Source organism: Limanda limanda, chromosome 16 (genome assembly GCF_963576545.1).
Source record: "Limanda limanda chromosome 16, fLimLim1.1, whole genome shotgun sequence".
In the NCBI taxonomy this organism is placed as follows: Eukaryota; Metazoa; Chordata; class Actinopteri; order Pleuronectiformes; family Pleuronectidae; genus Limanda; species Limanda limanda.
The window spans coordinates 20206128-20221663 of record NC_083651.1 but is presented as its reverse complement, the minus strand read 5'-3'; positions in this window follow the sequence as shown (position 1 = coordinate 20221663).

The following is a 15536-nucleotide window of genomic DNA, read 5'->3' as shown; positions in this document are numbered from 1 at the left end:
ATGCGTATAGACAAGTAAAGGTATTTACCCTGTGTTATATAGGGGATGCAAACAGCTCCATATGTATTTTGGTGTTCTGTAAATGCCAGGGAAACACAGTAGCATCCGTTGGAGTTAACGGTGCAGCACTTTTGTGTTCAGTAGCACAAATCATTAATCATGAGGCCGGCCATATTCTTGTAGTGCCTGTGCTTTCATTACTGGGCCTAATTAAACAGTTCTGTGAACTGGAATCTCAGATTCCTCTGTTACAGATTATCATTAATTATGGTGAAAGTGCTCAGAGATGTTGGACTCAATTATATTCTGCTCAACCCTGGCAGCGGGGTGATTCATTGTTCCTAGCACTCCACAGCCGTACTGTCTCTGCTTATCACCAACCTCCACTTTTGTAAATTGGGCTCTGCCAGCCAACAAACTAAGAATTATGTGCTGCTTTTTCATTACAAACATGTTGGAGGAGCACAGACCAATTAAGGGTGGGATATTTTGTGTGGAGTGATGAGGCAGGCATTGGTGCAGGGAGATGGGGGGTTGGATGGAAGGGCGATGAGGGGTGGGGGCTGGGGGGTTGGGGGGTACTAGGAATGAGCTAACCATGCTGAAGTTGTGGCTTTTCTTACCATGTGTGGTGCAGCCCTCAAACCAGGTCTGTTGAGTGATTATTCTCAGCATATTCCCTCGATTTCTCAAAGCACTCTGTATTGTAATGGTATAGTTAGAATTATGACTAAATAACACTGATATCTCTCTGGCAGGACCGCACATACACACGCAGATCTCCATTGTCCTGGAGGGGGGTTTAAATGAAGATTTCTATTATACCGGGAGCTATAGCTTTGAGGGAAGCGTTCACTTTTCATAATGTTTGTGTATGACAACTTTTCATGCAGCTGAACAATGTCAATATTACTTCTGTGGTCTTATGTCGGGTACTCGGGGGTCTGCGATGCAAACAGTGTGTGAATGAGATTACTGGCCACCTTTTTCAGGGTCAAAGAATCAGGAGGAGAATCTGAATAAAAAGAGAAGCAGAAGTTTGAACGGTAAGCTTAGGCCTTAGCGGTTTGCACAATTTCATATGCCACAGTAGGTAGTGATTTTAATATATATGAAAATCAGCCAGAGCTGTGTGCAAGTATCTCTTATAATATCACCAGTGGGAGATTTCCACTGACTTACAAAGCAGGACTGTTTTTGTGTCTCCTCACTACAGTGTTTTCTCGGTACAGATATCTGTCTCAGCTGCATTGCTTTAAAGAATTAACGCCTTGCAGTAAAAGGGATACATGTGAGAGGAACACAATTTTACTTTACAATATATTTGTTTCTCTCATAATTCCTTAAACTGTGGTTGGGTCTAATCCCATAATTCCACTGGCAAAGGAGCAAGAAATGGGATTTTTTTCCCTTCTGGTGACATAGCGGCAGCTCATTGCAAATGTAATACACTACTTCCAAGTCACAGGTCAGCCGGCAATCTGAATTTTAAAAGGACTGTGAATAATATTCAGTTTTATTTTGAAAATGAACTTGGTGGCCCCCATCATGAATCCAATATATGTCTTAATCTTCTGGGCTCTTGAAGCCCACAGCTCTGGAAGAAGGCCTTTGACTCCTGAACCTAATAAGGAAATCACTTGTTTTCTCATCCATCTTCTCATATTTATAAGGCCGGACACAAAACAGTTCTTTATTCATGTTATATTATATTAAGACGTCTCGAGTTCTTTCCTAAAAATCTATGCGTTACAGAAGAGGCCTGAAGCAATGAAAGAACAGATTAATTAAAATTCATTATTGTGATTCATTATTATCACTGATGTTGTCATTATGCTTATACACACATTATACATACATTATATATACATATATGCATATATATCTATATACACACAAACATACATATTTACACATGCATTTAAACATAAGGATAATACAAGTATACCCTAACAGAAACTTATACAAAGATATATGTATATATACACATACATATCTATATGCATATACATCTATATGCATATACATCTATATGCATATATATATATAAACTGTATCTACAGAAGACAAGATGAGCATCTCAGCTGTTGTTACTTTGAACTGAACGTGGTTGTCAGTGGCAGTGAATTTAAGCGTTAATTACATACTAACCTTTTCAGAATGGATATTTAGACGAGCTGTGTCCTGCAACTGTGAATGTTCAGGAAATGAAAACATCCAAAGACCAATGAGTATCTACTGACATTAGCATAGTCTGTTAAAGCCCAGTGCCCCAAAACATGCCACGGAAATCCTCCCCTATTTATCTTAAAATAGCCACTTAACTTTGACTGACACTAATTCTTAGTACATGAAACTGTAGAAACCCCTTCATTTCCCCCTTCTGTCTCTGTCAGAAAATTACAAAAGACAGAGTTTGTGATGTCGCCAGCGTGCGAATCCCTTTATTCTGTCAGATTACAGCATTTGATATGACGTAGAGCGGCGTTCTGGCCTCACATGCCTGCCAGAGAGGGGAGACCTGTCAGCGGGGGGGGGGAGCGCAGTGCAGATCATCACTCTGACTGATCCACAGGCCCGGAGACTGTCATCTCCTCCGACTGTACAAGTCAACACAAATAAAAGTGAGGAAGCAAACGCCATAATGGCCGGGAGAGATCCGGGCACATTGTGGCCATTACTTTTATTCAAACCTTACAGATGACATGATGTGAAAAATGAGCCTGTGTCTAGTCGGGTGCCCATTAGTGAGTGAGCACATTATCTCCCCTTTTTCACATTGAATCTCCTCCGTGCATGCAGTGGCAGATGCTCCTGAGGAGTCACTCACTTTTATGGGCTTTTGACTGCCGCACTCTTTTAAATACAGGGGCCTGCACCAGGCAGAGATGACGTATGGCTGTCAGTGCTCTTTACCTCACTGACAGATGCCTTCAGTGGATCTCCTCTTTAAAACCCTCCGTTTCAAACTGAGGGGGGACAGCTAACCTCTTCCTTCATCCAGCAGACAAGCATGCATCAAACTGATTATTACAGCAAAGGGGGTGATTTCTAAAAATCTTTATTACCAGACAATTACAGTGCAATTTACTCAAGTATAGACTAAAGGCAGTCGTGAAATACAATTCCCCAAAACCCTTAAGAGTGATACTACACGGGGAAACTAAAAATTAATTAATATTGAGTCTATATTGAGGATTTTAGGGGAAGGTAAATTTGATTGGTGATAAATGATAGACTACACATACTAAGAACATTGTAAATTATTTTTATTTAGCTCAGATTTTATAACAACACTGATTCTTCTTACTTACACCCCCAATAGTCCTTAAATCAGCTTCCCCAGCTGATGAAGGAAAATCAATTACTTGGTCAAATCGCTGTGTTCCTGTCATGTTGCTGTGGTTGGAACTGACATGGCGACCGAATGCTTCCTCTGTGCTTTGTCAATCTTTGAGAATTTCACAGGGGTCTGCATCAAATTGTATCAACTCATAAATATCTGTCCCCCTTAACATGCCAGATTTTCCTTGTTGTCACATGGGAGAGTGTTATATGGATCTAAGGAATCTAATTACTGTTTATTGGGTTTAAAGTGCCATTCATTATTATCTGCAGATTGTCCTATCTGCCTTTTCATCCAGTTTCACCTCCATTGGTTGATTGACTGGTTGATTGACAACCTTTGTATATATATAATGGAATTAGATGATCCACTTGACTCTGAAACTGATAATGAACTAGAAAGGCACTCTCATACCTATGCCCAGGCCCAACAGGCCCCTAAGGAAGCCACAGTCAAAATAATTATTCAAAAGTTATTATAAATGAGAAATCCATGATGGTATTGAAAAACGCCTTTTTTCACAATGTTAAAGAAAATGAAAAAAATCCTGGATTGGCACAATAATTCCTTGGGTCATCTCATGGAAATAGGTACGGTCATTTTTGTCTAATCCTATTAAACAAATAGGCAGCGGTATAAAATTGACTTGCATGGAGACATTTTCACAAATATTTTAACTCTTATGCAAGATTCACTTCCTGATGAATTCTATATAATACATGAAGCAAAAACTAAATTTAAGTTAAGTTTGTCTAATTAGGTTCGTTGAAAAAATCGTCAGACATCCATTTAGTCCCTTGCCAACAATATTAATCTGACCTTTTCAGTGGCTGTTGGAACAGAAGTTAAGAATTACTCAGCAAACTAATTAGAAATGTACAAATATAGGAAATAAGAAAAGTGGGAAATTAACATTGACATCATAAAAATCTGAAAACTGAGAAATGTGTATGCAGTAGCCAGTAATGCATCAGTGTGGTACAGTTGACAAATATGCAGCAGCACGGAAACCACCGGGGCGGCTGGAGTCTATTTGAAAGTAACATGCACATTATTCTACAATAAGAAATGCAGCGCTACAGAGCAGAGCTCAGAGGTTGTGGTCACTGACAGAGAGTGTTGGCTTCTCTCAGGCATGAGAGTGAACCAGAGCCGCTTGGTTCAATCTAATCTCTGACAAGAAACAACAAGCCTCTGGGACACCCCGCGGTCCACCTCTACACCACACAACATCATAAGCAGCTGAACTCAAGGGGGTTAAATCTACTGTAGCTGTCAGGGGAGAAATAGGTTTCCATTTTACAACTTCAGTGGCAAGAGAGGACCATACCAGTGCTCCTCTATTTCCCCCCCGCTACTGCTCACTCGTTTGAATCTCTCTCGTCTCTCTTCTGCTGCTGTCAGTTTTCCCTCAGTTCCCACAGACACACACTGGAGGGGTTCCCCTGTGACTGCGTCCCATTACTACCCGGAGACGGCTGCACAACAGAGCACCGTAACCCCTAGTGATGCCACTCAGCTCCCTTCGTTTCACCGTCAAGCAGCGCCGAGACAAACAGGGTTCAGTGGTTGAAGCGCCAGCACAGGTTTAACTTGTCGGTTGGTTAAAACTGATAAAATTCAAAGAGAATCCAAAAAGTGCATGACTGTATTTTGGGTATTCATTTAAATAATAGTTATTCTAGGCCATAACCTATTTAGTCAAACTCGACCAGACCCATCATACAATATAAAAATACTGATTGGATCAGAAAACATTTAAAGATTATGTAATCGTACTAGTGACATAGAAGAAGTCAGCTTCACAGTTTTTATGTAGCGATCGTTTGAGATAAGTTTCATTTCAGCAGCAATTCCACAATGTTCTTGCAGAGCAAAGTTTACTTGGATTGCAAGTGAGGTTATTGTCCTACTCAATTTAAAAGTTACAGGTATATTAGGAATAAAATGATATATTTGACAGAGTTCCGTTGATCAAAAAATATTTTATTATAACCTAGTACTTTCCACTTTGAAATACTCTTTGAGTTTACGGCTAATTCTGGCTTCTCATAGATATTTCAATACTGCAGTAAAAAAAAACATGAAAGAGGTAAAACAGTCTCTTTACAAACTTGCTTGTTTTGCACAATTGTCTGTATTGGTATAAAAAAGAAGAGGTATGAGGTATTAGCCATTTGATAAATTTTGAGATTACAAGTTATCCTTTTTTAAATTACCTTTAACCTTGTGCTGGGCAATAAAATAAAACAAATTATAATTATTGCAATATAAATTCAATCAATAGCAATAAAACTATATCTATATATAGCTTCCACTACGCAATGCTGACAACATCAGGGCAATGCTTGGTAATGCTTAGTAAAGTATAAAGCTTGTAAGGTGTGTTTACAGAGACACTATTGTTCACAGCGTCTGTTCGGCTGTCAGCGTTTATCCAAATACACCAAGTTCCTGATGTGATTCCACATGGATCTCACGCACCATCGTGCTAATCACCTGACACACCTGATTTCCCCGCTCACTCTCTCCACTCATCGAAAGCAAATGTAGCGGCAGCTTGCGATCTGTTTGTTTTGAGTTGTCAAAAAGGAACCAAAGGCATGTATCATCGTGGAATAAACGTTACTGCAAGATGTCACCGGCTGCACATGATATGATGAATTACAATCATATGTTAATCAGTCAGAGTTGCAGTAATGGGTTGTTTACACGGCGCTCCATCACGAACCCTCTTGGACTGTTTTCTCATATAGAGATACGGATTCTTGAACAGACGCGACTACAATGAGAATACTAATGAACAGATTCAATTTTTTATTTGTTGCTTTTCTCCTCTTTATTTGGTTTATTTTTAACTTAAGATGCATCCAAGGAAAGTACGAAATGAAATGTGTCTTCGGTGAGAAATTAACTGGGATTTTTCAAGCGATTATAATGACTTTGTTTAAGTCTGCCTGCATGTTATTGTTGTTATTACTGCTGAGACTTTTCATCATTACTCACTGTATTTTTCTCAGACATGGATGCAAAATCATATGTGTGCGTGTGTGTGTGTGTGTGTGTGTGTGTGTGTGTGTGTGTGTGTGTGTGTGTGTGTGTGTGTGTGTGTGTGTGTGTGTGTGTGTGTGTGTGTGTGTGTGTGTGTGTGTGTGTGTGTGTGTGTGTGTGTGTGTGTGCCTGTGTGTGTGCAAGGTTGGCCACAGAGCAAACAGCAGTAGGTCCAGCAACAAGGTCAATACCTGCGTAAGTACCTTTTTATTTCCCCAGCCACCCACAGTGTTGAATCCTGCAGTTTGTCCAGCAAACTAACTAATGACTGGAACAGCTCTCCTGCTTCGCTATTGTTTTCCTTTTCCATCGGTGGGTGAGTGTGGAGGATCTGGGAGGTATTTAAAGTAATTAGCCATCATATGAGAACACATAGATGAGCTATATCCTATATATCCATAGGGGGGTTTGGATAAAAAAATCAATACATAGGTTTTAAGAGATTTAAAAAGCTCTGATGGTTCCCCTTGGCAGCCCTGGTGTTTTTCAGAAAATTTACGAAATTGAATGATCTAGAGTTCAGAGAGCAACATTTATTATAGAGGGGAAAAAATCACTACCTAGTTGTAAAACCATATATTAACAATGTAACTGTTTCGCTACCAATTTAAGTATTATATAAGAAAATATCAATAAATGACTTAAATACAACTGACTGACTGAAATTCGTATTCAAAAGAATTCATAACGTTAAAATTAACAATTTTGTACACGCAAAATCATAATATGGACAAACTGGCATTCAATACAATCAGTGGTCTACAATTATGCCTTAAATCACGCACACGTCTTCAGATGGACACATCAGAACTGTCAGTAAGACTTTTTGACAACAGTTTTCTTAGAATCGTTTTGGAGAACAACATAATATGATCATGACTTCACAACACTATTTATGAAGTGTAGGGCAATGAATGAACAATACAATTTTTACATCTGCTCCAACATCCAACGAAATCCCAGAAAGCAGGTAAGGGGGGGGGGATTCAGACTGTGCCACTGAAGAAACATCACACCACCTGAGACCTTTGTTTTGCTGCTATCTTACCTGAATGTTGTCTGACTAGAAGTATATCGAACATTAAGCATAATGGAAAAAGCACATGAAGTTTTTCAGTCTTAACCGACTTGGGGACTTTGATGACTTGATAAATCCAGCTCACTGAAACCAGCCTTATCCTCAAAGGAGGATATTAAATAAGTGAAATTGCAAACAAGGTAATATTTTTAGAATATAACAAACGACAATATAACTAAAGTCATTATTACAGTATATGAAATATGCGACGGGAGGCGACTGTCTTTAAATAAATGAGAATCGAGAGTAAACAGAAACATGGGGCGCAGAGACACACTTATAAACTATGCTACAACTAAATTGCTTCCCCACTCCACATGGGCTCAATATGCGATTTAAAAGAGCCTGGTGGTGGCAATATTCCTCTGATATGGTGTTTAGTTTTAATAGGAACCGTCAGCTCAAATATGAGCTGACAAACACAGCAAGACAAACACAGCCTCTCTCCGGCAATGAAATATACACTATCAAATAGACCTGTACCTTTTTGAATCCGCTGTGTGGGTGAAACTAAAGCGCAGAACAAACAGCATTCTGATATGGCTTTGAGGGTGATAACGGCGTCTGACAGGGCGGAGAGAGCAGGCTCTGGGCTTGGTGCGAAAACACAAGCCGTGATTGACATGATTCCCTGGCCTCAGAGAAGTTTACCTTTTAATAATAGCTCAGAGAGACCCTCTCAACAACCTTGCCCAGACTTTCACCATCAGCAGGCACTGGCTCGGGAGGTGTATGTGTGTGTGTGTACTTATGAGTTTTAGGGTTTTAGGGTTGTGTGCGTGTGCGTGTGTGTGCGTGCGTGTGTCAGCCTGTGTGTGTGTGTGTGTGTGTGCTTGTGTGTGTCAGCCTGTGTGTGTGGTTGCACACGCGTGTCTGTGCCCACTTGTAGCAGATTTCAATCAAGGATTTCAGTCATGCCCAAATAGCCCTTCTCTTTTGGGCCGAGTTGTTTGAAGAAAATGAGTGGATTCAGGATCAAGAGCCTTTCTGGAGGAATTTAAGTCTGTTTGAGGATTACGACTTCTTCATCCTGTACAAAGCCTGCTGAGCGAGCTATACGCTAGCCCCTGGGTGGCCGGGATTACCAACGTATTCCAGGCAGTGATATAGCATTGATAAAACCTGGGGAAGACATCACAGACACAGACTTCAAAAAAAAAATAAGGAAGTTAAAAACTTTCCATTTTCACTCCAGACATATTCTGCTATTGTGATTCTAAAATTGTTTAGAAGTCGAATGTGTTTGCACTGAGACTCACGTAGGACCTTTTACTCTTAAGATGAATTAATATCAGGCCTGCATCCTGCCTTGGTGAAATCCTGCAAACAATTCTCTGTATTTCTGACTCATGCTTTTCTGTTCCTGCAATCCCTCGTTTCCCTGAACCCAACCAACCTCTGTGCAAAAGCCACACCTCCGCCCATCCGACTTATGAATTACAATTAGCACGGCGACATGGTCCCCTGCCAACTCCCATCAACATCTTCTGACTTCAACCGTACTTCCTGCAGCATCGACAACATGCCCGATCCGCTTCTGAGAGATGTCACCAACAGACCAAGCCTCCACAGAAAAAGCCGAAATGGCCACTCGACGGAATCTTCATTAGTCAAACAGCTGATGAGTGAACCGTGTCAGCGACGTGGCCAGCTCGGCGTGGATCATCTCCGAAGCTCAAATCTGTCACCATTTACCCTGTTTACAGCATAACCTCAGAGCAAAAACAAGAAATCAATAGAAAATGGGGACAAATCACTGTAAGTGCCAATATTTAAGACAGCTGAGATAAAGGGCTCGCAGCCCGTAATAGATTCTTTCCATTTACTTTAAGCTTATCGACCAGAGGTTTCATCAATTCCTGATAAGACCATTAGTTAGTTGTTGATAAAACTATTTAGTATCATTATAACTCTAAATAAAAACAAATGGAGGCTGTTCACACATACATATAGATACATTTCCAGCAGTTACTGGATTTTCTCAGAAGAGCTCATCACGGAGATTTAAGCATGTAACGTGTGTGCTTATCCATCTACCCTGCAGATCCTGATCTGTAATACACATGTAAGTGGATGTGTAAGCTTATTACGCACACACAAAATAATCTGTATTCAGATTCCATATTACATACAACTCCCGCCATAATGGACCAGGACTATTTAACCTTTTCTTAACTAATCTGAAATCTCAAGATTCATTCCTATCACCAATAACTTTATTGTTAAGCTCATGAAAGGATCATACAAATGACTAAATTCCTGGGAATAATCCGGGCTAAAGGCTTGTAAAGCAACGTGCTATTAAATCATTAAATTTGGCACTTTAAAAGAGATGCGGATACACTGATCTCAGCCACCTCCCACCAGCGTGGAGTCTCCAGAATGCCAGCTTTGTTTAGAAGGTTACGGGACCTTGTTTGACCCGAGAGCGGTGCTACTCTTGGAAGTGTGGCACTGCCGTACTTCACACTTGTACCTTTAGCTCCTGATCGAGTGCACCCGTCCCCATACAAGATGCAGCCAGACAGAGCAGAGCAGAGCCGGGTGAGGCGAGGCGAGGTGAGACGATCATCTCAGGCAGACGAAGCCACGGAACGGGCAGGAAAGAGGAAGTAGCATCTCCTACAGACAGTCACAGCAGGGGGCAGACTAACTATAGCCACATCAATGACTAACTCTCACAGCAAGGACACCTCCCTTCACTTTGAAAAGAAAATAAATTAAACAACAAAGGGGGACACTGACATTCACTGCCTTTCAGTTTATTGCACCAAATAACAGCTTGTTGTACGGCCAGCACCAGGATTACTGTGGAGTTCAGCGGCCAGCGAGACGCCGGTGAAATGAGGAAGTCTTTTTTTTTTTAGACCTGAAGTTCCCTTTCCAGCAGGAGTGATGATCGCTATATGGATTCAGAGATGAAGCAGGAAAAGTTGCCTTATATCTACTGGCCCTAATGTGGTCATTCTAACACAGGAGGAGACACATCTTTGTAGTTCTTCATGCATTACACACACAATCAATAATGGAAAAATATACACTGCGAAAGGCCTTAGTCGCACTGCCTACGAGCGGCATTGATAAATGATTTTGTGCCAGTTATGACAGCAAGGTGCATGCAGTGAAGAGAGTGGAAGGCCTTTTTAATAGTGCAAGGAGAGAATTAAATCAAACCCAGGAGGGCCTCCACTGGAAAGGAGAGATGCTGCATCTCCCTGCTCTAAATCACAGCTCTACTTAGGCACGGCCCTCTCTTTCCCCATTTCTCTACATTATCAGAGGAAACCTGTCACTGCTGTCTATGGCAAAGTTTACAAATCATGATTTATCAGAGAGAGGATCTCTAAACACCTGTGAGAGGAAATAAGCGTCCGCTGCATTATTATTTATGGGCCAAAAAGTTTTTTCAGTCTACCTTTAAGTTAAGAAAGTATCTAAAACATAGCACTTTTACATATTTTTTTTACAATGCAATTACATTTTTATCCCGTGAAAAAACATTTGAAAAAGCCTTAAAATTGGATGTGTATTTATAATAAAATGCTGATTGCATACACACTATTTTTTTTCACTATGGCCTGTTATTCATGTGCAAACAATGCGCCTGTTTCACATCCTCTTTGTAAAACCTGTGTAACCCACCAATTCCTTATTATCCCAGGGTGGGAAGAATAAAAAAAGGGGGGGATTAAAAAAGGAGTGAAAAGTTTCCAAAGGTCAAAAATGAATCAAGCTCATTACCTGCATGTGGAGGATCCAGGTTGCTGCTACCTCATTTAGCAGATTTTAAACCTCTATTTTCTTCCCAAACGGCTGGAGATTCCCAAAAGAGAGGACATCCATGGCTCCACACTTACATCTGGAAAAGCAAATCATTGTTCTGCTCCTTTGGGCCTCCTGGAAACACAAAGCACCACGGTTCGGTCAAACAGACACAACAAACTGTGCACAGTCTCATATTTGGGGACAAACATCATCATACATACTGCTTAATTATTTTGAAACCTGAGACTTCAGTTGCATCATCAACCCAGTTTCAAACCACTTTGTGCAGTTCAAACGGCCAAAGCCAAGCCGGCTGGGGAGAGAGAAAATCCTTCTTGCTGGCCTCCGAGGCCAGTAGCCACCACTTCATCCAGTAAACACTGCAGAAAAAAGCCACAGCGCGAAAGCCATGTGAGGGGAAGAAGTGAACCCGGAACAACAGGCACTCAGGCCACTGTCTTGTGTTCAATCCGGACAACGACTTTCTCCAAGCAGGAGCTTCTCATGTAGGAGACACAGGCAGAAGCAGACTGTCAGACACACATAGGGCTGAATAAACAGAGCTTTTTACGTATTGAAAATATATATCAGACATTTATTACTGGAAATTTCTTAAAATGATTTGCATGTCAATAAGGAGCAATGTGCAAATGCAAATGCTGAAATAGGTAGCTAAGATTAAGATATTCTAAAATCCAGATCAGTGTGACTGTGTGACAGTGTTTTTTTCTCAGGGAAAGAGATACAGGACAGAGTGAAGGGGGATTTATCATGCATAAATAGCTGAGAAGCTAATTTGAGCTGATTTAGGTTGTTGGGTTTATGGCCTAAACATTCTGCTGTGTTTGACTGTACAGTTTGGAGCGTGCACAGAGAAGTAAAGAGAGCACTACGATTGGTGAGAGCCTCCACATGGCGACAGTAAAACTGGTCAATTAGTCTGAGAAAACTGACATAATTAACACTCAGTTACTCAATACCATTTTTATGCTTCTACAATAATCTTAATGTTTTTATTTGACCATTAAAATCTGAGCAAAATAAAAAAAATGTGAATACAAGAACATGCAATTTAACATTTAACACATTTCATTCATTAAAAAAAAAAAAAAAAAAAAAAAGGTGCTAATCTTAAGTTGTATTTTCCACACAAGATGGAAAAAATAAAACTAAAACAAACAAAAAAATACATTAATGCTCTAAGGGAAGTCCGGGCTGTAAATGCACAATATTCCACATTATATACATGTCATCTCAGAGTGCACTCCAAGTGACGCAGTGTCAAATCTGTGTGACAGATTTAGGTGAACGCTGGTGAAGGGAGCCCTGCGTGGGGAGAGCGGTTTAGGGCTGACTCAAGCAGCTAGTACAAGATCTCCAGCAGGCAGGAAGGAGCCCTGCTCACCGCCGAGCCGCTGCCCGGCCAGACCACCGACGCCGACAGCTGAGCAATAACCTGACACCATTGCCATCTTCTGACTGCATTCACACACGACTCTGAGTGTGAGCTTCTGGGGCCCAGTCCAGTTTACAGGGCTTTGCATTGGCCAGAGAGATTGACAAGAACATAAAGCAAAGGCACAATTTCATATTGCTGATAGCACCAGAGTCAAGGGAACTATATTTAAGGAAAAAAGAGGATATGCAACCATGTAAAAAAAAAAGAAGAAGATATATGTTATTCATGTAAAATAATCTGAACACCATTTGGGTTTATAAACTTGTGGCGTATAGATCTAAAGGGATGTGAACAGTGAGCTCGTATGAGACATGTATGTGGAGGGTTCACATTTGGAACAAATATTTTTTCTTTATTTTTAATGTAATGTCTCCCTCTTTTGGTCGATGTTGTAGATTGAATGAATTTATAAAGTCAAGGCACTTTTGCATCAGAAGTCCATAACAAGGGCAGACCTTTATTTCTTTTATATTTTTAACCATCTCTGAAATTTTGTAGTTGTCAAGATGGCCTGTGTTTTACTTAATGTTATAAAACAGAATTTAGGATTTTGAGGTCGAAACTAAAATCACTTGGATATTTATTTTTTTGTTAAAATACAATTTAACATATTTTAACATACGTCTTTATTGTTTTGGGTTCTGTTATGTTTGGTAAACTAAAGTCATAAATATGATTTCACTGAGAGCTGGACGCTGCCATGTTCATCCTGAAATCTGGGCGCTCTCTGACATCTAGTGGACAAACTGTAGACTGCTTTCAGAGGAGAGCTTGCCTGGCCCTCTAACTTTTGCATATCATCTTCTTCACTTTCATGGTCTTCACATCAAATATTGATTTCACCCTCTCCTCAGTCTGTAAGGCAGCTGGAATTTGGACACTGTGTGTTACAGGGGCTGGATCTCCCACTCGGAACTGGGTGATGCATACAAAAACGTATCAAAACAGACTATTTTCATATAAGGTGATGTGGATAAATTGTTCAAAAGAAATCATTATTTTTTTTAAGTTTAAAGATTCACTTTTGCTCCTTCCTTGTACAAGCATTATTTGATTTTTGATATGCTGCTATTGATGAAAAATATATATTTCATATTGTTTTAATGATATTGTTTTATGTTCTAATCCCATAAACCTGAGACTGAAGCAGAACTATTTTCCTGACGGTATATTTTGCTTTTCATCTGTCCACTGACAAAGTAATTTATTACAATGCCAGAAAGTCCAAACTTTTTCAATCTGTACCATAATATACTAAAGCCGGAGACATTGAAAACAGCACCAGAAGTGAAACAGAGCCAGAATCAATATTTAAATCAATATAAGAACAGACTCAAGTATTGGAGGAGCACATTTAAAACTGTTAATTGTGAAAATAGTTGATGAGAAGCAGAAGTTGCTGAGTAGAATGAGCTTTATACAGTATGGAGCAATAACTGGTAATTACTGAGCCATTCAGGTTATAGGCTTAATAAATGGGATTTCGCAGCTTGTAGAAAAGTAGCTGGGAGGAGAGAGCAGAACTGACAAGTACAGTAAATAACACAGTGTTTTAAAAAAGCTCAAAGGCACAAAGGCAGAGCGGCTGAAGACATTTGGTACATTTCTATCAGCTTGTAGACAGTGGAACCAAAGCATTTCTATTCATGATAGTACACATAAATAATAAACTTAATTTGTATTACCCCTTTCAAAGCAGAGTTCCGATGTGCTTTACGAGTTCAAATGTAAAATTGAAGGCCAACAAACCGGGAAAAGTTAAAGCAAGTAACAATAAGAACTATTTAAAAGCCATTCAAAGAACCCACAAACAATGATCACAAGGGGGCAAATCTCCAGTTAAAGTAATATATATATAACTTATTTAGCTTTAGTCTCCATTTTGAACACAGGTGGTCTGAACAGGTGAGTTACAGGCCTCTCGGTTTGGTTCATGGCGACATAGATAAGAGAAAGATAACACTTAATCAATTTAAATAATACTTAACTGACTAATTAACTAACTAACGTTGCCAGGTAACCGTTCCTTTGACACCTCTGGATCTGGACCTATGCTCTGGACGCGGTCACTTGTCAAACACAAACAAACTTAGAACATCTCAGCGGGTCGTTTTCATCACTTACCCGAAGTGTTTAATTCATCTCCGGGTCGCAGCGGGTTTTATACACGTTTGATAAATGTTTTCCAAGAAACATGTTGACGTCAAACTTTACATGAAACTAAAGAAAACCTGTCGTCACATCCACTCTGATACGCTGCTGACCGGGGTTGTCCCTGACAGGCGGCCGGAAGTGACATACTTCCTTAATGAGCCTCACTGTCTGTCAGTGCCTGTCAGTGCTCGGGCCCTAAATATATATATTATATATTATTTCTTTGTTTAGTTGTGTATCTGCTTTGGTTTGGTCATAAGGAGATTTTGTGTTAGTTTGCATCTTTATTTATCTCTATCTTTCTCTTTATTCATCCATCACTTCTTCATACTTAATTAGTTGGACAATTATTTCATTGACACAAACAAATAAAACATGTGGGTTCAAACAATATGAAAGGTATCCGTGTATACAACAAAACAGTAGTAGAAAGAAAGTTATTAAAGATATTAAAAGTTATTTTCATTAAAAGTTAATGTTGCAAGACAAGTACGTAACATTACGAACGTTATTTATCTACAAAGAGTGAAGTCAGTTACTCACAGGGACTCCACCCACACATAAAGCATTTACAACTTACTACACTTCAACAATCTGGTGTGAATCACTGGTGTGAAGAGTATACATGTCTGTCTCGGTACGTTGGCCCGGTGAGACGTGTCCAGAGTGGACTCCACCTCTCC